The sequence below is a fragment of the Harmonia axyridis genome, chromosome 5, assembly GCF_914767665.1.
Source record: "Harmonia axyridis chromosome 5, icHarAxyr1.1, whole genome shotgun sequence".
NCBI lineage: Eukaryota > Metazoa > Arthropoda > Insecta > Coleoptera > Coccinellidae > Harmonia > Harmonia axyridis.
In genome coordinates this window covers 26,499,875-26,522,977 of record NC_059505.1, presented here as the reverse complement: position 1 = coordinate 26,522,977, position 23,103 = coordinate 26,499,875, and the positions used below count along the sequence as shown (strand labels likewise).

General features: G+C 31.0%; 1 protein-coding gene across 1 annotated transcript in view; it reads right to left on the bottom strand.

Annotated features, from left to right (window-relative positions):
• LOC123681075 (patched domain-containing protein 3) overlaps positions 1–10,956 on the bottom strand; it is a 63,195-nt gene extending 52,239 nt beyond the window's left edge. The window contains exon 1 of the mRNA XM_045619277.1: positions 10,662–10,956. The gene's annotated coding sequence lies outside the window, so the exon portion shown is untranslated. The remainder of the gene's footprint in view (positions 1–10,661) is intronic.
• Between the last annotated feature and the right edge of the window lie 12,147 nt (positions 10,957–23,103).

Sequence of the window (23,103 nt, the reverse complement as noted above, 5' to 3'; positions counted from 1 at the left end):
TTTTTTCATTTCGAAAGAATATCATTCTTCGTTTTTCAATTTGATCTGTATTGAATGAAGTGAAGCCTAAATATTGCTCCAAGATGCGTTGAAAATAACATGTCATTCATTGCACCATAACATGTCATTCATTGCCTTACCACTTTGTTCCTCGCTAATATCAAGCTTTAAAAGATACGCCTCAAGATTTCGTACATAGAATAAGTATGGATTGTTGAGTGATGATATATTTGTTTGAAAAATGAATGAAAACTGATGAAACACTGTTTTTCGATTGATACTGCACAAGAAAAGTAAAGGCTCGATATGTTTCATTCAAATACTCCATAGACCTAGATCATCAGATAAAGAAATTTTGGTCTAATGAAGAAGTGATTTCCTATTTCACTTTTTCAATTTCATTTCATTCAATGTAGACTTTTTCTACATAAACAAAGACCTATATCAGTTTTAAATATAATGGAAGGAGTTCTTTTTCTTTTACATGTACATTATGTATCAAATTCGATGCTCACTGAAAGTTTCTTGAGAACTATAAGAGATACAAATCGTCAAGGATCTCTTTTCTCGAAATAATAAGATATCAGAAAGCAGATCATAGATATCTGATTCATTCTCAAGTTACAGATCGTTTCTGAAAAATTAATGTTTCAAATATTTCTCCATGTCTTGGTTTCCGTTCAAGATATCCGAAAAATTCGAAAACCTTTTTTTCAGTAATTTTTATAGTTAATATGATACTCGTAACAGATCATAGAAATTAATCATGCAAAGGCGAGTTGGTGTTTTTTTTAAATGGGACACCCCGTTAACGGTTTCACAAAACTGTCATCCGTTTCAAAGTTTTTGACTTCTTCAACTTCATTCATGAAATGGGACACCTTATATATAAAAATTTTTCATTTATTTTAATTTTTTGGAGATTTTTAATACATCTTGTGTTGTTGTATAATTGTAATCAAGTAATAGGGTGTCCGATTTAAAATCACCAACTGTCCTCAATATCTCTGAAGCGGTAATTTATTTCTAGGATATGTTATGTGTATCAAATAAACCATAAAAATTACTGAAAAAACGCTTTAGAATTTTGGAATATCTCGAACAGAAACCAAGATATTGCGAAATAAGTCATTTTTCAGAAACTCGAGAACGAGGAAAAATATTTACGATATGATTATATCTCATTATTTTGAAAAAAGAGATCGGGGTCCTAAAAGATTTTTTCTCTGAATCTTATAGTTCTCGAAATGCTTTCACTGAGAATCGAATTTTGGACAGCTCTTTTAGCTACGAGAACCGCAAGATAAGCCATTCAGTAGATTCGAAGATTAGCCTGAACAGACAGACCAATAAAAATCTTAAAAAATATAAATATTCGACTTTTAAAAAATTAGCTTTCAAGAGCACCTATGTTATTATTGGTTTGTGTCTCCCGATAATTTCTAATTTATGCATTGGAACATCCAAAAATCCTATGTAACAATAAAATAATGTATCAACCCGATTACAAATAGAAAATTTTATCAAAATCAGAAGTAGGATTTTGATGAAATTCACTATTTGTACGCAAAATATTAAGGTCTCGGGAATTTCACATTCCCGAAGAGGTGAAATATTTCTGAAATTATTCATAAATTACAAGAAAAAAAAAACGTCCAAAAATTTCAAGTTTGCTCCTTTTATATGAAAAATATTGAATTCTTATGAAACCACTTACTTACGTAATAACCAATTTCATCAAAGTCGTTTAAGTATTTTCAATGTCGGTCCAGAGACAGTCTGACAAACCAAAATTGTTCGGAATAGTTGAAATTAATTTTGAGGGCGGAAATTTTGAATTCGGAGAGCGAACATTTTTTTGAATTTTCTTATCTTTTTGGCGAATGTTATCGTTTGTACAATGTCAAAAATCATTTTAAAGTAATAATTCTTAACGTTGCTGACTTCCGTCAGTTATTTATTTATATAACGTTCACTACTAGTTCGGCCAAGTGGTTCTCTTAACCTACACAAAGATTCGGTTGCCGTAGAATAATTATTATTGATCATGCGGAACCGATTGGATGATTTATAACTAGAGCCTTGTTTTCCTCTTTTGAATTTTTCATCATTCATTCATTGATAACAAATAGGCAGTAAATAATACGAAAATAATTCTAGCAGCTGAAAGCCTTCTGCCGTTTCAACAAGATCCTCGAATTATATCAGTGTTGTAACATCATTTTTTCTTGACAGTCGGAAGTGAATGAAACTATAATTTATCCTACATATTTCACTCTCGGTGATTCATTCACAAATTACATTTTTATGTTTATGATACCGTGTGGAATAAATTACCTGGTATTAAGAGTGAACAAAACTGCTTTATGTTCCAGACTTTACTTTCTCTCGTTTTCAGGTGTTATTTCAAAATTTTATGATTATATGGGAAAGTATTGTTTGAATTTATAGTTATGTACATATTTTGCTATTCCTAATTTCTGTTTTATTCGAAATACTGAAATTGTAGATAACCTTTCTCTTATTCAAAAATAACTCCTTCAAAAAATTTATATTTGATTTGTAATATACCATAGAATATAATGCATGAATGAAATAATATGCACATTTCTTTTCTATTGCTAATTCAGATATATAAGTGAAAATTTCATAGATTGAAACTTTAGTTCAGTGTAGTCATAATATTCAAATATAAAAAGTGCAAATTTTAAACAGTTTTAATCTTTCCTTTTCATATCATAGATTATCTCAATTTGTTCAACAAAGTCATTTAATGACTGTTATAACTTAGGAACAAAATCTTCAAAAAGTATCAAGGCTAGGGCCTAACAGTGAAAAATATAGTATCACGTAAATAAGAGATTTTTCAAATTGCTAATGGATGTATTTTTTAACTTTCGAATTCAGTATTCAGTAATTTTAAACTTGAACTGAAAGGTTTTCAGATGGGAATCAATTTTTTTCCTTGAATGAATCAGTTTTCTTTTCGAGAATAAAAGAGATTTTATAATATACTTAAGAAAAAAAGGATAATACAATTTCTAAGCCACTATTTCTCACATAAGTTCGACTTTTGTAAATAGTAACCGGAAGTTCAAGTTTATTCCGATTCTCATTGAATGATTTTTCTAATTATTATAAAGATTGTAATCGTAAAAAATTGTGTACCTACTATGTCTATAATGGATGATAATTACCTAAAGGATATAAATACCTAATTTGAAAAATATATATCAGCATACTTTTTGTGATTCAAGTTACATCACCAAAGCACTACCTCAGTAGTTTCTGGAACTTTGGGGTGGAAGATTGGAATGTTACCTCTATTATTATTCAGGTAAAATTTCAACCTTCAAGGTACTAGCATAGAACTATTTCAAATAATTTCAGCAAAGTCTGAATTTCAAAATTGAACAAAATCTGCATTTTTCAATATTTTATATCTATCCATTTATCCATGTTTTCGAAATCATGTTATTATGAATTTAATTCTCATTTTGAATCACCAAGTTTATAGATTAAGGTTTATGACCTGAAGGATTCTTTAGTTCTTATCGAGAATTTATAACCGAAATTAGGATTTCTTGAATAAATATGATTTATTGATTCATATATAAGTAATGTATAAATATTTACGTATTGGTTCGATTTATCACTTCACCTCTTCACCTCGATGAATAATTTATTTTTGTCAACTGAGGTTATTCTCCAAATAACCGTCAAATTGAAAGAAAGGGAAATCCAATACAAATTCTTAGCTTCTTTTCTCATAATCTTAATTAGTAATCTTGACAACACATGAAGAACTCAATCAACCTCTAGACTCAACCGTTTCCATTTTTCATCTTTTTTCTGACTGATTATCCAAAATTGGTCAAGGCAAACGAAGGAAACTACAAACTTGACCATCTCATGTTATGAATCGATGTCAACATTTCGCAATTCACTTCACGATTTAGAAGGTTCCCTGAGAATATTTCTGTTGATGAAGTTGATTCGATTCACATTCGGGTTATGCCAAAATAATCGAACTTCATTCTCAAATACTATACTATTGCGATTATCCTCTGAATTTAATTCAAATGATAGATTCATTCATATTCAATCAAGTTTATACCAATACCAGATAATAATTGTCCAATCTCTAGACCTTTCCATCAAGCTTATACAACTATTTCGATGTTTTAGCACTAAGTACAACTTTTAAATCAGAGGAGGACAAAATCTGATACCCCATTCCCCTTCTCTTTTCCTGAAAAACAAATAAGGTTAGAATTCATTTTTGACCACGTTTTTGTATTAGAGTTACAAGTAAAAAATGAAAAAATGGCGATATCGAAAATAATTTATATCTCTGTTAATACTGATGAAAGAGCTCTGAAATGAATACAGTATACAGAAACTTTTTTACGTAGAATCTAGTCTTTTCTTCTGTGCCAATTTTGAAAGCTTAATTTTACTAATTTTAAAAATAAACAACATCGTATGGTAGCCCGCCACTGCGTAAAAAGTGTCTATATAATGTTCTAATTTCAGAGCTCTATCATCAGTATTAACGGAGATTTTCGCTTATTACTCGGAAACAAAAAAAGTGACCAAAAATGAATACTTCTCCTGTTAGTTCCTCAGGAAAAGAGAATAGGGTATCAAATTTTGTCTATCTCTCTTGATTTGAAAGTTGTAGTGCTAAAACAACGAAATTTGCCCACCATGTACATTTAAATTTCAGCGAAATATTTTTCAAAGTCTTGATCAAAAAATATGTTTTGAATATCGTCTAATCAGTCAATAAAATTTTATTTGATATGCAAATTTCCTGTATTGTAAAAAACAAATTTCGAAGAAAAGGAGCATATCCACTTTTAAGAGTTCGAAAAATGTTTATAGGTTAATATTCGCTTGAATTTTATTGATTTCCGGTCCACAGATACTGAATTGTTTTTGACAATCCAATGACAGTAAAATGCCAAAACTTCTTCATCTAATTCTACTTCTACCTATCGTTTTCAGGCCCATGAAATTACAGAAGAAAATTCGCGAGAAAGGAGAAAGCGACTATCCTTTTCTAGTTAACATGTGGATACCTAGAAATGAGGAGATAAATCAAGAAACGTCCAGATTTTGCGATGCTGTCCAACTCACACCTTTTACCGACTATTTCTTCACATCAGCAAAATGTTTTGATAATTTGCAGCATGATATGTGGCTAGAAGACATAGGTATATCTTGGGATGAGCATGTAGTGACATACTCAAGACATATGAGCTTCCTGACAAGATTCAAAGAAGAAGGAGGTCAATTTGTGATTCTAGAAAGGTTCGAAAATAACCCATTAGGATCAAAAAGTAACAAAAGAAAAGGATCTATAATAAACCATTCAGAAGAAACAGATGACGAAATGAAAAAACAGGCTGAGATAGAAGACATGACAAAGTCTGCAAGACCGAAAACTATTCAAGCAGACAATAAAGAGAATGTCACAGAGAAGAGACACACATCTATAGAGCCAACAAAATCTCCAATTTTCATTCCATCCAATGAAACTGAAACTTTAGACGAGGAATACGAAGAGATTCCACCTGATTTGGCTCAGTATGATGAGCTGGAAGATCAATACGAGATAAAAGAACAAATTAAAGACGATATGGATATGAAAATCATACGATCTCTCAGAAACAAACGGGTCAGACTCAGTACACCAGATATAAGAGGTGCTACTGAATGTTATGTCTTGGGATGGAGCACCTTCTTGAGAGACTACGAGGAAATCAAGGATTTAGAAGGCTTGCTACTAAAGAAAGAGTTAGTAACAAAACTTCCCAGAAAAGCATGCAAATCATCAGATCCAGCCCATGTTTGTGTGATGAAAGATACCGAGGAAAGGGAATGTGTTGAAGATTTGGGTTCTCCCTTGGTGTGTGAAAGGAAAGACGGAAGAAACAACACAATAGGTATTGCCCTAGTTGGGATTTACACTGGGTTCAAGAATTGTGTAACGACGGAAACAGGAATATTTCGATCTTTGAGTGCTGAACTTCCTTGGATTGCAAGGTGGGCCAGAGGTACGCCAATAACAACAACGGGATTTGCCAGAAAGCCTGAGAATGTACCGCAAAGCCACAGCACCAGGTCACATTCTAGACGAAGACGTTGGCGCAGAAGAGGAAGATCTGGTTCTGGTTCAGGTTCTGGTGATGCTAATAAGATTATATTGAACTATATTCTATTTATTTACTGTTTTATTGTTGATATTTTCTTTATCTTGTACAAATAAAATTGATGATTTCATCTAAGCTATGTAATGATATGTTTAATAAATCATGATATATCATTACGGAATTATTGACGAAGACTATTTACAATAAAACAGAAAAATGTAAAGAAATTGATTTCAAATTTTTCGTCACTGGACTTCAATGCACCTTCTGATGATAGTAAAGAAGATCGGAAAAAAGGCGAATGTAGTTGGAAAACTAAAGAGTTTTCCAAAATAGTGATGGTACAATTAAAAAAAACATGGATTATTCAATGGGACACCATATTTTTTTATTTGATAAGTTATCTTATGCCTTTATATAAGGAAGGTAACAAATAACATCAATCAAAACATGCTTCTCCTCACGTAATGCATTTTATCAAACCATTTTTATCACATAAATTTGACTATGCAGTTTTTGTTGGATTACCAATTGTGACATATTCCAAAGGAAATAGGTAAAAAACAAGTTGTTAAATCCAAAGAACTGGAAGGATAATTAATTGAACCATTTCTTGAGATAATTTCATTATCAAATTTGTTTCAATAGATCGATTGTTGAGGTGACTGTATGGCAGGTAGCACTGTCTTAATGAAGTCAAATCCTCCAGCAGGAAAAAAGTCATATAAAATTATTTTTCATCGTTTCCCTGATGATTCGTATCTTCTCTTAGACTTGCTTCTACTAAATCAATATTCTGTTGTGTGCGTGCATGTTCTACTGGTACTTTGTATCAATGTGAAAAATTCGCATTCAAATTTGTCTACAATTCGACGAATAGTGAGTTGATCAACTGAATAATGTCGTCCAAGAATTCTTGTTGAATTTTTTTAACTATTTGAAAATGAGCACTGATTTTGATAAAATAATTCAACAATTATGGCGTGTATCTTCTTGCAGTTTAATGGCATAATCTTCTTAATAGAAATGACATAAGAAACGTCAAAAAATAACACAAAGTGTTCCCATTTTAACTATTTCGAGTTGTATCATTCCTATTGGAAAACTAGATATTTTAAGAAACAGAACTTCATTGCATTCATTGGTCATTCTATTACAGTTGTGTGACCATCATCAATGTGGAAGTTCAAATGAAATTCATATTTACTCCATTTTTATGAATGACTTTTTTATTGTATGATTGTAGCATATTTTATATTTTTTCAGAAGAAATATTTTAAGTTCCTCCTTTAACAAAAATATTCACTTTTGTATGAATAAAGTATTACAGTATTACTCTGATAGTGTTTGTTCTGAAGCTGAAATATAGTAATATTGTGACAAATATTCACATATTTCGTCAAGACGTAGAAGGCTCAATTCTCCGTTCCGATTAACGCAACAATCAATAAGAAACAATTGTGACAAAAATGGTCAAACGAATATAAATCATAACTATGCAGAATATTCATAATCAATATACAAACCGTTAATAATTAACTCGTTATTCCGTTAATTGATTTTTATGAATTGTATGTATGTATGTTAGCTAGTCTGAAATGAATTAACACAATACAATTATCATTCACTTTCTAAGATTGTCTCCAACTCATCATTTGCATAAACCAAAATATGTTAAGAATGCTAAGGAAATCAAGCTATCTAAGAAGTACGTCTCACCTTCATTAATTAATTTTTCATCAGTAAATCTGAATATGAGAAATATCAAGGCAATTTTCAGCATGACCTGAGAATTAATTACATAAATTCGAGATTTCTAGTCATAATTTTTCAGAACGTTGTAGAAATTCGCCTGTGGAGATAACTAAAATAAGAAATCAATTTTTGAATTTTTGGGATTATGATGAGGATTTTTTAAATGTTGGTAGATTGTTCGTTTGCATATAAGCAGATTTTTTTTTATTGAAAAACAAGGATTAAAAGTAGGTGCTTCCTACAAATTAAGATTTTATTTCAATAATACCCCTACATGGCTTTCTCTAACTTTTCTTTGGTTAGTTGGACTCAAATTTGATAATAAATTATGGAACTAGAAATGAATCCAATATTATGATCTATTATCTCCTCTATTATCGCAAAATATTTCAACACTACACTTAGAAATTTGATTCCTTAATTTTTACTTTTGAAATTCATGGATCGTGTTCTCGAGCTATGAAGATTAGTGCAGTAAACAACCAATTTTTGTACCATTTTAGCGAGTGACCTTTTTTTTAACGATTTTAGGATTATACCTACCCACAAGTTAAACTGGAAAAATTTAAATTAGGGATTCACGGCTTGACTTCATAGTCAAGCTACTTGACTTTATAGTCAAGCTACTTGACTTGATAATCAAGCTTCTTGACATAATATTCAAGCTACTTGAACTCAAGATCAAGTCAAGTAGTAGTTTTTCAATGTTATGTCAAGTCAAGCTCAAGTTAAGTAACTTGAATATCAGTTCAAGCCATGAATCTCTTAATGGGGATTAAATGTTTTTCCTGAACGATTCCAAAAAAAAGTAATAAATCAAATGAGAATATACATGAAATTTGTTACAAAAATAGTTTGATATACCGCACATCACTTCATAGCTCGTGAAACCATGAAATTGTTGTGAAATTTAATACAATAGTTACACACTAATTAAATTATGAACAGATATGGTGATTTCTACTGTATTTAATATGAATTGAAACATACCGCTGTTGGCTACTGTGTAGCTTCTTGAGACGTTTGATAACATCTGAAGAAGCTACGGGGTATAAGTCAATTAGTGTACAATGGATTTCGATCAGCCAACAAAAGTCAAGGCTCAGTAGTTTTGTTCTAAGTCTTCGTCTCAACAATTGAGAATTGTGTTATTAAATTTTGAACATTTTAGTAAGATTTCGGGGTTCAAATCTTGAAATCTGAAAATTGATATTTTATCATTTGATATTTGCTAATATGCTAAACTATTTTTGCAACCCGAGTACTTCCAGTGATTCTTGGAATGAATGTAATTATTTTGGAAAATATTTTTTTCTCTGATTTTAGGTACTGAGTACTCAATTCTGAATGGGTCTCTTTTTCATCTGCCGCAATATTCTGAGTAGTTTTTAAAATATGGGAATATGTCCATTAAACTTATTCTCAAAAAATCGTGCAAATGTGCAATTTTTGAATTCAAAATCATCACAGGGTGTTTCATATATTTTGTAGAAAATTAAAAAAAAATTCGACCATAACTTTTGTTTGTTTAATTAGAAAAATAATTATTGTGTTTTAATATGATTATGCCCGTCAACTCTCAATTTGGGAAAAATTATTTTCATTTCCTATATAACCGAAAGTAGAGAGGTAGAGAATATAGAATAATATTATAATTCCAATTTTCAGAATTCAAATAGGACGACTACTCCGAAAACGTCTAATGTCACCCGAACTTGGTACACCTTGTATATTATAATTCATTAATTTTATTCGAGTTGTGATATCGAGAGATGCAATTACAAATAATGAAATCAAGTATAAAGTTTGCAGAGCATTTCCAATTGAATTTGCTAGACCTGCTCCGTTTATTATTTTCAGCATTATTTATAATATTCTTACAATGTTATAATCTCTTATTTACAGTTGTTTCATTATTTGATTATTTAGGATATTGAATGAGAAACTGAATGAAATATATTAGGTACAACAGGAAATATAAATGATTAATGTATAATGTATTAATGAATTTGAATAGTGATGGAAGTTGTGGAATAGAAAAAATTTGATTGATATATTTGAAATTTTTATATATTTAGAATATTTCGAAAAGATATGATAATTGAAAAATTGACGACTTCTTCCGTTTGAAAAAAAGCAATAATCCAAACTGAAGAAAAGAATGGCAAAACGCACCTTATTTTTTTCTCGTACAAGACGCAAGTTGTGGACGTTGTGGTATTCAGAGACGCAGTAGCAAATACTAAAGCAACGTGTTGATTTGGCAGTGTCTTCTTATTTGAATTTGCTGCCCCTGCTGTGAGGAATATTTTCAGATCGATTTTCAGTATTATTCGCAATGTTATTATCTCTTATCATTATAAAAAGTTATTTTCATTATTAACTTAGTTTAACTTTGTTGTTGTTTTGAATATTATATAGTATTATTTTTTTGTATATTGTTAAATAGGCCTTGTCACCAGTACTTGTACTGTATTAGAGGTCAAGAATAAAGAAGTGAATAAATAAAATAAATAAATAAAATAAATAAAATAACTTATTCTCGAATGTTTTGAAATATCTATAACATTTGAAATTTGGAAATTTGAAAAAATGTCAGGTCATTCTATTCAAAGGTGTGAAAAAAAAAGAAAAAACGCTTGTGTAAGAGAAATTCAATAATTAAAAAAAAAAAATTGACGAAGATAATTTTTGTGAATTGAAAGACAAATTCAAACGGTTTTTATGAAAAAAAAAATTGTTTCTTACCGTTTATAATAAAATCAATAATCCAAACTGAAAAAAATCGCACTACACACCAACTAATGAAAGTACACCTTATTCACACAATCCACTAGTCATGTTCAGAATCCTTTAACAAAGCACTTCCTTCTCGAAGGACCAGAACCGGTATGCAGGGTCGTCTCGAGTACAGCGTACAGCCCTCGTGTAGGGGGTTGTTCGTTCGTCAAAATCACGTTCGTCTTGAGCGCTCACCAACCGCGATACGTACAACTTCTTCGGCAGCAGGTCGACGAACACACAGACCTCGTGCAGGACGGCTGGTGGGTTCTCTCCTCCACTTTCTGCACGTATTGTGCCCCACTTGAGAGCATCCTTCCTGATTATCAGCTATCGTTTTGTTTTTGTGTGTACAACGGGCGCTAGATTTCCTCGGTGTCATAGTTCACTGAATCCTTTAGTGTACACACTGGAAGGATTAATCGAAATAATTGGGGTTTTTTGGCGTCGAGATTACTTCTAGGGTACTTCCGGATTACATATGTTCAAATAAAATATCATTGTGCTATTAATTAAATTGAAATTGGGTAAAAATATAGTTAAATCATCGAAGTTTACCAAATTTCTGGGTGTTGTCATAGATGAATTTCTACAGTGGACAGTGCATATAGAGGAGCTTTTGAAAAAATTAAATAAAGTATGTTATGCCATGAGAATAATGAACAAATATATTGACAATGATACAAATAGGACACTATACTATGCAAACTATGATCTCTCATGAGATATGGTATAATATTTTGGGGAGTGAACTCAGCGGTAAAGTCTATTTTTTTAACCAGAAAAGACTCCTTAGATTACTCCTGAATATGAGCTATAGGGAATCATGCAGAGGAAAATTCAGACAGCAAGGTTTTTTGACGGTTTACGGCTTGTACTTACATGAATGCCTAATGTATTTATATAAAAATAAAAATAAATTTCTAACAAATAATACAAATGAGACTTATAATACGAGAACAGCAGATATTAACTTTCCATATCATCGGTTATCTCTTTCTGAAAAAAATCCATCTTAAATTACCCAATAATCTCAAGGTCATTGATAATTATAAGCAGTTCAAAACTAAAACCAAGAAATTGTTAATAGAACTAGAGCCATATTGTTTGGAAGATTATTTTGGTACAGCTTGATTGTATTTATTTATATTGTATTCTTTTAGGACACTGTTTCATTTTATGTTTTTCTTTTGTGAGAAATATTATTTGAAATAAAGTTACTTATCTATCTATCTAATTATAGTAGGGGAGACTGGGGAGGGTTGATACATTTATTACACAATTGTTAATAAAAAATTTGTGTTTAACATTTACCAATCCATTTATGTCAGAGTGAAATTTAAGTACTTGTCTTAAACGTTTAGCAATATTTAATAACTGAAAATGGAAATTTCAACCTTGATTATGAGTTCCTGAAATTGCCGGTGCAAAGTGTCTCAAACCTCTTTATACATGGGAGGCTTGATACACTAAAAGGGAGGTTTGATACAATAAGAAATAAGTTTCAAGCAAGAAAAAGAATTAAATCTTTTATTATAATAACACTACCTAATTCCTACATAATTCGCAAATAAACATTTTTATTTTACTACTGATACTTGCACAGGCTGAATGGCACTCCATTTCTGATGATGATGACGATCCAGCTTGCATATACTGCAATTCATTATTTTTGCCGTTCATCGCAAAATTGATCTTTTTCATTTTCGTCCTCAGGATCCAAGTCATCAAACACACTTTTTTTGCATTTTTGTTTAGAACTTTTCTTTCGAGGTGAGATGTACTGTATCAAACCTCCCTAGAAGACAAATTTAGAAAATATAGGACGTGAACATATTATGATATTCGATTGGAGATCTGCACTACTGGCGCCTTTGTTCTAAATGAAATGCGCATCAAGAATAAAGTAATGAATTTCGTTAGTTTTTATTGATGAAGCCTTATACCTATTTGTTATGCAAATTCTTACATCGAATATGTAAAAAACACACATTAAGCTCAAAAACTCTTGTTCGTGACGTGATCGTTGCTGAATTTCAATAGACACTATTTCCACACTGCACGTGATTATGCCTTCTTTGAAGAACCGAGGCGGGAAATTTGAACGTGTATCAAACCTCCCCTTGTATCAACCCTCCTCAGTCACCCCTTTATTCTAAAACAAGTTGCAGACTGGGCTCCTATTCCAATGCGAAATTCTCATGAGTGTTGGAATTGCCTTCTGCAACGAGTATTAGACGATATTTTCTCTATTTCAGTCAAGTTTTGTGAAATATTGTCAAAATAAAATGAAAAATTCAGATTATTCATTCTAGTGACTGTTGTATTGTATCTCGGCAGTTGGTGTGACTGTAACGAAAATTGACAGATTACGGAGTTTAAATTTGAATCGTACGTTTCGAATATCAAATTAATTAATAATTACGCATTAAATTCGAGAATAATGTCTGACGAAATCGATTTAACACCACCAGAATTAAGAGAAATCGCGAATAATAAAGCAACCCATTTCACTATATCCAAATTATATTTTATTGACAATTGAAGTGTGTTGAAATTTGATAGGATCGGAAGTCAGTATAGGCAACCACAAAACGAAGAATATACTTGAAAACGATGCTGTCATTAATTCATTACAGCACTGTTTTTTGTACATTACAATACTGAAATAGAGAAAAGCAATATACAGAGTGTTTCTTCATAAACTGGATAAACATATATAGTCGTGTAAATGACACCGGCATGATCATTTTTGCCTCATGACATATGCCTTTTTTTCGAAGCATACACGAGATACCGGGTGTCCCGACAAATAATTTTCAAAATGGTGGAAAACCTGCAATCTTCACGATTTTTTTTCTCGGTTGCCAAATTGAATTTGGATTTCTATGGATTTCTGTGAAGAAATGTCGAAGTCAGAAGCTTTTGAGTGCTCGCTCATGAATTCCCCAATTGAACCTTTGGATTGCACATAACTATAAATGTGGTCTCCACGCGCTCAAAAGTTGCTGCCTTTTTTTTCGATATTCCTTTTGAATTTTCCATGGTTCTTAGGAAACTACGAGTTGTTTTTTTTGTCAAGAAACGCATGAATTGGTTCCAATATTGTATAATAATTCGATATCTAAAATATGTTTTGATTCCGCTCCATCTGTCAAATTTCCTAACACATGTTGGGGATGGGGACAATATTTGCTTAATGAAAAAGACTTACGCTCCCGCTTTATACATTTCTTAATTATTCTGAAGTTGAAAAGCAAAATTCAGGTGACGAACAAATATAACAGCATTGAGAAGTATGAATAGGGGTAGTTGGGTAATGAAATACGTATGTATAAATGCTATTTGATGAATATCTACATGCTTTCAGTGAGAATACCGAGACCTTTGTATAGTCTGAATAACAGTGTTGAAAAATGCCATAATTCTATTCGTTTATGAGATACAGCTTGTTTATTGCATTTTAACAAAAACTATTCACCTGTTTAACTGTAGAACGCTGTCATAGATTTTCATGAAAATTGCAATGATCAAGTCTAGGATAATTTCCAATAACCAGTTCTAGTTCATAATCAGTAGTTATTTATTCCAATTTTTATATTATATCATAATTATTATTTCAATTTTTCTTTATTTCATAAGTAGTTTTGGATTGGGAATATTCCTCAAAATAGATGAAAATAATAAACCATTGTCTAATATTTTCCGTCTTTTTTTAGATTCAATTTAAAATATCGCAAAACAATCTTGAAATGAATTCACAAGTGGAACTCAATTAATAGTTTTTTTACATTCATTTATTTATTTTAATTCTGTACCATTCAATTGCCAATGCAAAAAAAAATTACGAATACTTAATTTATGAAAAAACAATTTGTGATTGAAATTGAGCATGAGCTAAAAATAAATCTCAATGTTTGTCCATTGCAATAAAGTATTTATCAAATTTATTCATAAGAATATTGATCCGACTGCTTTTAGTTGGTATATCATTATCATGTGCTAATAAAAATATCATCAATATTATCAATTGATATCCCATGTTTGTCGTAAATTCTCTGAAGGAATTTGAATCGTTATACACATGAAACTTAGTTTCTCTTCAAAATTCACATGAAGAAAAGTGGAAGAACATATTCGTATCATAAAAGTTACTTGAGTATGTATAGAATAAAGTTACCAGTAGATTCTTTAGGAAGATTTCAAGAAAAAAGTATCTGATAAAAGTGTCAGTATTATAAGTAAAGGAGCTAATTTAGACCTAATTCGATTGAACTCATTAAGTTAATTGAAATTAAAAAAAATATATTGATATTGTTGTATGTTGATTTGATTTGATTATTTAAAATAATATCCACTCAAATGATTATCTCTAGGCCATCAAAGAAGTTCAAAAAAAAGTTTTTCAAGAGGATCGAGGAATCTTGTGTCAAATTTAATGTAGATTGATACATAATAAATACCCTGTATATAGTATCTACATATAATTATGAAACCCCAGTTGCTGGAACGGTCATTAAAATTTAATGCCGCACCCAAAATTTTAATCCTCCATTAACCGGTCTTGGCATTAATTTCGGCATTAAATTTAAATAACGTTCCTGCAAACCGGGTGTAAGCCTTACTTCATGAAAATAAATTATGCTCGATTACTCGAAATCTAAAATCTACAATAGTGATTAGAAGAGGATCGTCGATGGATACGAATTGAGTATATCATCCAGCGAAAGTCAGTACAATACTCATTTGTATAAGTACGTTGAAGTTTATGACATATTCAAACTGGTAACAGACGTATTACAGATATATTAATGAACACTGCAAAAACGATATCTGTTTTAATAAGAAAGCAGACACCTATCTAGGAAGAAGGTTGGCGAAATTGATTTCAAAGATAATTAAAATCCATAAATCGAACCTCACATTCAAATGGGAGCTGTTGAAGAAATTGAACACTCTAATTATTATTCGATGACAATCAACACAATGGACAATATTAATAAATTGTTTCCTTCATTTTCTTGAACGTGAATGAAATTGAGGAAAAGGTACCTAGGCATTTTTTATATACCACCTGAAGACAGAATAATATTGATTATTATTACAGGGACTGAAGGGCCACAAATACGTGTTGAAATGAAAAGAAGAGAATCAAAAACACTAAGAGGGTCAATTTTTTCGCCTTTACCTGAAGATTTACGTGCAATTTTGAAATATTTTGTGATTTTACGACGTGTAAAAAACCTTGAAATTCTCTTTGAACTATCTACTGAATGAATAACTCTGCCTATCCCTCAATGAAACATTTTCTGAATACTAAATATATACACACCTGCAAAATTAGGGGTACGTACAGAATCTGAACGATTTTTGTAGCCCATTTTCTCTTGAACCCTTTGACTGATTTTAGCAATCATTCTTTTGATTCAATCCTCGGGAATATAACTGTTCACATATCATCCTCATTTAAATCCATTTTTGTTATATAAAGGGGTGAACAAAAAAAAAGTAAGATTTTATTCAGAATCTCTATGTAGTGAAGTGTTGACAAACAAGTATGTTTACGAACACTCAGATATTGTCTCATCTTTTCTGAACATTGATTTTGTTTATTCATTGCGATATCTCAATTTTCAGAGAAATTACAGCACTTCATATGATACCGTTGTTGGACGGGAAATGTATTAAATCGTAAAAACTAAAGTTAATTTCAATTGATACATTAATACAAAGGTGTCCATAAACTCCATGGAAAAATTAAATGTATTGATGAATACTGTTATCATTTTTCAACCGATGAACAGAAACATTAATACAATGAAAAGTCATTCATCTTATTGATGAATTGAATAAAGGAACAACCTCGATTGAATCTATGAACTGTTCAATATTACAATGTTCGGTTCATTATCCGATGGATTGTACTTTTAAGCAATAATTTATGTTTTAGGATAGGTATGTTGTTTTAGGATGTATATTCATTAAAATTGTTCAAAGTAGTAAATGCATAATTTTATACATCTAATGAATTAAGTTTTTTATCCAATGAATATCGACAAAACGAACACTCAACATCAATTTCACGATTGTAATATTATGATATGAACAAGGATTTATAATGTCAATGAATAAGCGCTGAAGAATGAAATTTCATTATATTGATGAAGAATAATTGCCATTCTTTAATACATTGATGATACAATGAATAAACTTTTTTTAATGTACTGGAATCATTCAAAGTGCTTCAATTCCTCTCAAAATAAAGATATCACAATTCGTAGTAGATGAAAGGTTCAGAAAAGATGAGGCAAAATTTATGTGTTCGTAAACATTCTCTTCTGTCAACTATTTATTCCACAGGGTATTCTGAATAAAAGCTTATTTTTATTCTTTTTGTTCACCTCTGTATTGTATAACAAAAAACAAAGTAACTGAGGACCTCATTTGAACAGATATGTTCCCGAGGAATCGAATTACAATTGAAAAAAATATTTCTAAGTTCGACGAAATTACTCTGAACAAATTAAAATTTCATATATCTTGCACATAAAAATTGAATTGGAAAGAAAGAACTGAAGCCAATTCCTATTACGAATGTAATAAATACGTACAATCAGAATATGTACATTATCATCAGCAATATAGCAAAAGGTTGACAAAAAAAGTATGGAAATTGCCGGGTTTTGTGTGGAGACAGTTAGCATCTTGGATTCACTATTCGTGATCTAATATCGTACTATGTACCGGGTTTTTCACCATAATTTGACCCCCCCTTTAACTTTGTTACTAAAAGAGATACAAAAAAATGTTTTCTACAGAAGTTTCACGAAATCGACTAGTGTTTTTCAAAATGATTTCACAATATGAAATATATACAGAGTGTCCAACATATTGATTGCAACTTCATTTTTTCAAATGGAACACCCTGTATATTTTTCTATATTTGACTAGCTCTTTTTCTCCTGATTACGAATATATAACATATGGTTGGTCTATCTCTCTTATTCTGAGTACCACAGAGTTTCAAATTTTAAGAACCACCTGGCAAGCTAAGTAACCAGTTTTCAAGTGGTAGGCTGCGATAACTCAAAATGCCCTTTTTTGAGTTATTTTGTTGCCAATTTGACTATATGTCATATCGTTGCCAACGAGATAACTCAAAAAAGGGTATTTTAAGAACCACCTGGCATGCTCAGTAATCAGTTTTGAAGTGGTAGGCTGCGATAACTCAAAATACCTTCTTTTGAGTTATCTCGTTGGCAACGATATGACATATAGTCAAACTGGCAACGAGATAACTCAAAAAAAGGGCATTTTGAGTTATCGCAGCTTACCACTTGAAAACTGACTACTGAGCATGCCAGGTGGTTCTTAAAATTTGAAACTCTGTGGTACTCAGAATAAGAGAGATAGGCCAAATATATGTTATATATTCGAAATCAGGAGAAAAAGAGCTAGTCAAATATAGAAAAATATACAGGGTGTTCCATTTGAAAAAATGAAGTTGCTATCAATATGTTGCCCACTCTGTATATATTTCATTTTTTGAAATCATTTTAAAAAAACACTAGTCGATTTCATGAAACTTTTGTTGAAAACATTTTTTTGTACCTCTTTTAGTAACAAAGTTAAGAGGGGGGTCAAATTATGGTGAAAACCCCGGTACATGTTGTTATAACTCTATTGCTTGAGAAAATAACAAATAAATTGTATCTATCTGAATTGTTAATTTTTCAAAAAACCCCTTAAGAAATTCGATCCATGTGTGTAGCAATGTTTTAATGTTTCTAATAACGTAATCTTAACGTGTTAGTAGTTTTTTCGTCCAATTTCAGTTCCCTGAATAGTGAATATCCCATTGCAAACATGCAACACGAACATAAAAAAAAATCAGAACACCAATGTGGTAACCAATTTTCACCATTACATCTTGTTTGAAGTTATAAAAATTTCATTAATCTCGCAGTATATTCTATGATTTCAAGAGCTTGACCATATAATACCTCAATCATAACAATGATGATATAATTCGAATCCATTATTACATAATAAGTATTTCCAATTATGCGTCCACTTCGGAGTAACTTCAAATTCCCAGGTGAAAGGCTTCTTAAAATTTCACGTGAAAGTCTTTTCGAGTGAATTATGTGAAACATTATATGTTCCAATTATTGAGTTATCAGTCGGAATCGGGTTTTCCATTTTCTCGAAGCAGATGCTGTATTGATAGATATTTAAATTTTGCTTCAATTTTGTGTCTCTTGACATTCATCAAAATTCAATAGACGCCTATTTTTGGCGTTCCCATATTTCAAAAATGTCCGCTTTCACTGTTTTGTTAGAACTTATTTGTATTCGTAGTACATAGTTTCTGTTTTTTATTTCCTATCACAAAATTTTAATCTAAGAGAAAATTTGAACCTGCCAATATATATATATATATATATTTGAGAGTTTGAAAACCAGTTGAGAAAATCCGAAATTTATCAAAATTGTTATACCTGTACCTTCAAACATTAGAATATGATCAATTCCAGAGGAACAAAATAAAAATAATGAGTAAAGGACTCGCATTTCAGAATAGATTTTGAACTTGAATTCTGCAGCAATGAGACCATTTTCGACTCAAATTTGAAAAATACAGAGATTTGACCGAAATGATAGCCCGCTCTTTTGATGGAATACGCGTGCACAATACAGCGTGCCAAAGAATTAACCTAGGAAAATCCTCGCACCCGTCGATTTTTAATTTCAAAAGCAATTTGTCGTATTTTTTTTTTAATTTGATATTTTTCACCCCCTACGCCCTGAACTCCTTTACTTGATTTTTTTAATTTTTTCAAATGGGAATATATGGATTGTGATATATTGAATGAAAGGTAATTTGATCACCTATTCAGCAATGTGGCATTACCTATTCAGCAATAAGCAGAATTGGTTCTGCCGTTTTTCCTTAAAAAATTATGAAATAATTCACAATTTGTGATTAAAAATTAACTACAATCAGACCATTATTCTTTAACTAATTATTATTAAGGGAAATCCACGAATTCTTGGATTTTTAATTTCAAAAGCAGGCCCTCCTTTCATTTTTTTGAATTTACGCTCCACATGCCTCTACTGTTTTTTTTCTGATAGAAATAAGTGGATTTTGATATATCAAATGAAAGGACATTCAATTGCACATTTAGCGGTGTGACTGAAAAAAGAATTTGTTAAGCTATTTTTTATTACAAAATTGACAATTTGTGATTGGTGTCAGGTACTTATTCTTGAAATAATAAATATTGAGGAATATTCTCCTACCCCTCTATTTCTATTTTGGAAGTTTGAGAAATGCATGCAGTTTTGAAGCTGGAGGTTCATACCCTTAACCCTCAACAATTTTTTTGTATTGGAAAAATATTGTTTGTGATATATCGCATCAAAGGTCATTCGATGACCAATTCAGTTATGTGAACGAAAATAAAATTTTACCTTAAAATTCTTGCAATAAAAATGTTACGATGTAGTATACAGTGCTTAATTCGAACATTTAATACATTAAAATTATTTTCCATTCTTGAATAGGAAATTTCTCGATTTCAAAAATATGGGTAACCTTATATCCAATAGATTATTTTCTAATGTTTAAATTTAAATTTAAAAAACGGCGCAACGAATTTTCCTTTCATTAACACTGTTGAGTAGCAAGCAAATCACCTTTCATTTGATGTATCACAATCTATATATTCACATTTGAAAAAAGTAAGTATAGAGGGGTGCGGGTCGTAGGGGTTGAGAAATATCAAATTCAAAAAAGCATATTATGATCAATTTCCTTTGTAATTAAAAAACAACGAGTTCGAGGATTTTTCTTAATAATTCTTCTTACAAGAATAATTGCGGATTTACGTTACTTTTTTGGCACACTGTAAAATAAATTCTCAAGAAATCAACAAGTATTATTTTGTACATATTGTTTTTAGGAATCATTCGCAATCAGCAACAATAACACTGCGAACATTTTCAATTTATCTATTCATCTAGCGTTCAGACGATCGAATAAATCCATTAAACAAAAATATAATTATCATTAGTTTCCAAAAGTGAATGCAAATATTTTGTACCACATATGATTCATAATTGCCAATGTCAAATTCTTTCTTTAACATATCGTAAAATCTGATTCAACCATGGGAATATTTGCCGCAAAAATCTGATATGATTGAAATGTAGTTTCCAGGTCATTACCCATGGTATCATATCATTAATTTGGAATTCGATGTAAGTATTCGGCCACAATTTGCAATTTATAGAGATGTCAAACACCTCTGCAAATTTTATACCTACTATGGATATTTGTTTTCAATTTTATTGCAAACTTTTCCAATACAATGATAAATTCATACGATAAATATCAATATGAAAAGAATGAAATCAAAATGTAACGGGGGTTACGAAGACCATGTCATTCATTCTGAAACTGTAATAAAACATTAAACAATTATACTATCTTTACCCCGGTGAGGTAAATTATAGAGCAAAGCAGAGCATATTTTCAATTTTACTATTGTATGAAAGGAAATAATCTGTTGTGTGCTCGATCCACGAACAGGCTGCTATATCATTTGTTCGCAAAGTAGGTACGTAATTTTTTGCCGAAATACATAGTTTCAAACGAAACGTTCGATTCACTGATGACAAATTCCTGGCTAAATCAACTCTTTCCGAAAACAAGATAACTATATAGGGTAAGAACTATTTAGAGGGGCACTACAGGGATATCGAAAACCGTTAGAGATACAGGTTGGCTTAAATTACAAAAAAGTTGCGATATTTAGGGATTAGTGTGTTGGTGCGAACAGCTCTAAAATATCTCCAATGGTTCCCGAGATATCTCGAAAAAACTGAAAATCGAGATTTTTTTCTTCTGTATAACACATTAGTTTCTGGAGATAACTGCACGAAATTCGGTTTGTAGCCATTATCCAATATAGAGATTCTAATGGTGTCGTCAGTTTTTATTTGTTTTCCATTGTTTCAGAGACACGATAGTGAATTTTTTTTATGGACACCATATTGGTTTTCTTTATGGGTGATGAAGAAAATAATTAGGAATTCAATCATGTATCACACTCTACAAAAATATCGAGTCTTGCTACGCAAATTTGAACTTCCTTTTTACTTTTTTGTTTTAGTAGTACGCTGTTGCCAGAATTGTCAAATAACTTGTTACTTCGTTCAGTTTTTATGTGAACCCATCACTTAATTCTTGTAAAAACCTATATTCTGTTTGATAAGTAACATCCTAGGTTCTATCAATTACACGATCATGCTGATACCAATACTCTACATAGCGTACAACTGGCAATGTCTGTAGAAATTGTTCTACATAATTTAAAAAACTCAAGTGATAAATGATGAAAAGTGGGGTTTTTCCAAATCAGAATTTCATGGAAATTATGAATATGATATAAAAATTGGGAATTCCAATTTAAAAACAGGGTGTTCAACCATTTTTGGACCAGCCTGTGGAGTGTGTGAAATAATCAAGGTAAGATTATGCGCTGAGTGCTGTTGATTCCGTCAAAATTTAAATCATTATCCTAGGCTAAAATGTACAGGAGTTATCGACCGATCGAGCACTATTGACTCACCCTCTATAACATGACATTTTCAGGGTAGGCTTGGATTTTGAATGCTGCGGTTGTGGGTAAAATTCAACTAGAACTAGGGGTTCTGTAAATATGACCGTTGGAAATGTTGTTTTCCTGTTAATTTCAAAACAACGGATTCAATCGAGATGAATTTCGTATTCAGATGAAAAATAACAACTTCAAACTTCATGCAGAATTTGATATGTAGATCGCGTAATCAGTACAAGAGCAAATTCAAGGATACCTAATATTAAAAAATATACTATTTCATTCGATTCTACTTCTAAAATGTTCACTTTTGAAATTTTATGAGGTTAAAAATATTTTCCCTCGTCCAATTCTAAAGGTTCCTTTTCGAAAATAACGAACCAAACAAATCAAAAATTACTCATGAATGAAACTCAAAATACCTATATGTTAGGTATATAATGTTTTATTGTTTTAGTAAACGAGATGTCATTTGAAATCAAAATTTAAAAGATAGATACTAGAAACATATTCTTTGTGAGAAAACGAACCACTCTAACAAAATGACAGGTAACGTACAAATTTCGCGTGAGTATTGAAGAGAGCGACAAACATAAGACTCTTATGTGGATTTTTCAAATCATTAACTAGCACTTGACCAAATGATTATCTCATCAGGTGTTATCTGCAAGTCTCAGAAGCTTTTGTTGGTATAAGTACTTCTACATAAATATCAATGACAAGTACTTATAGTCGTCTTTTAGAACCTGATAAAGAAGCTTGATGGAGCTTGAGGTGAAAAA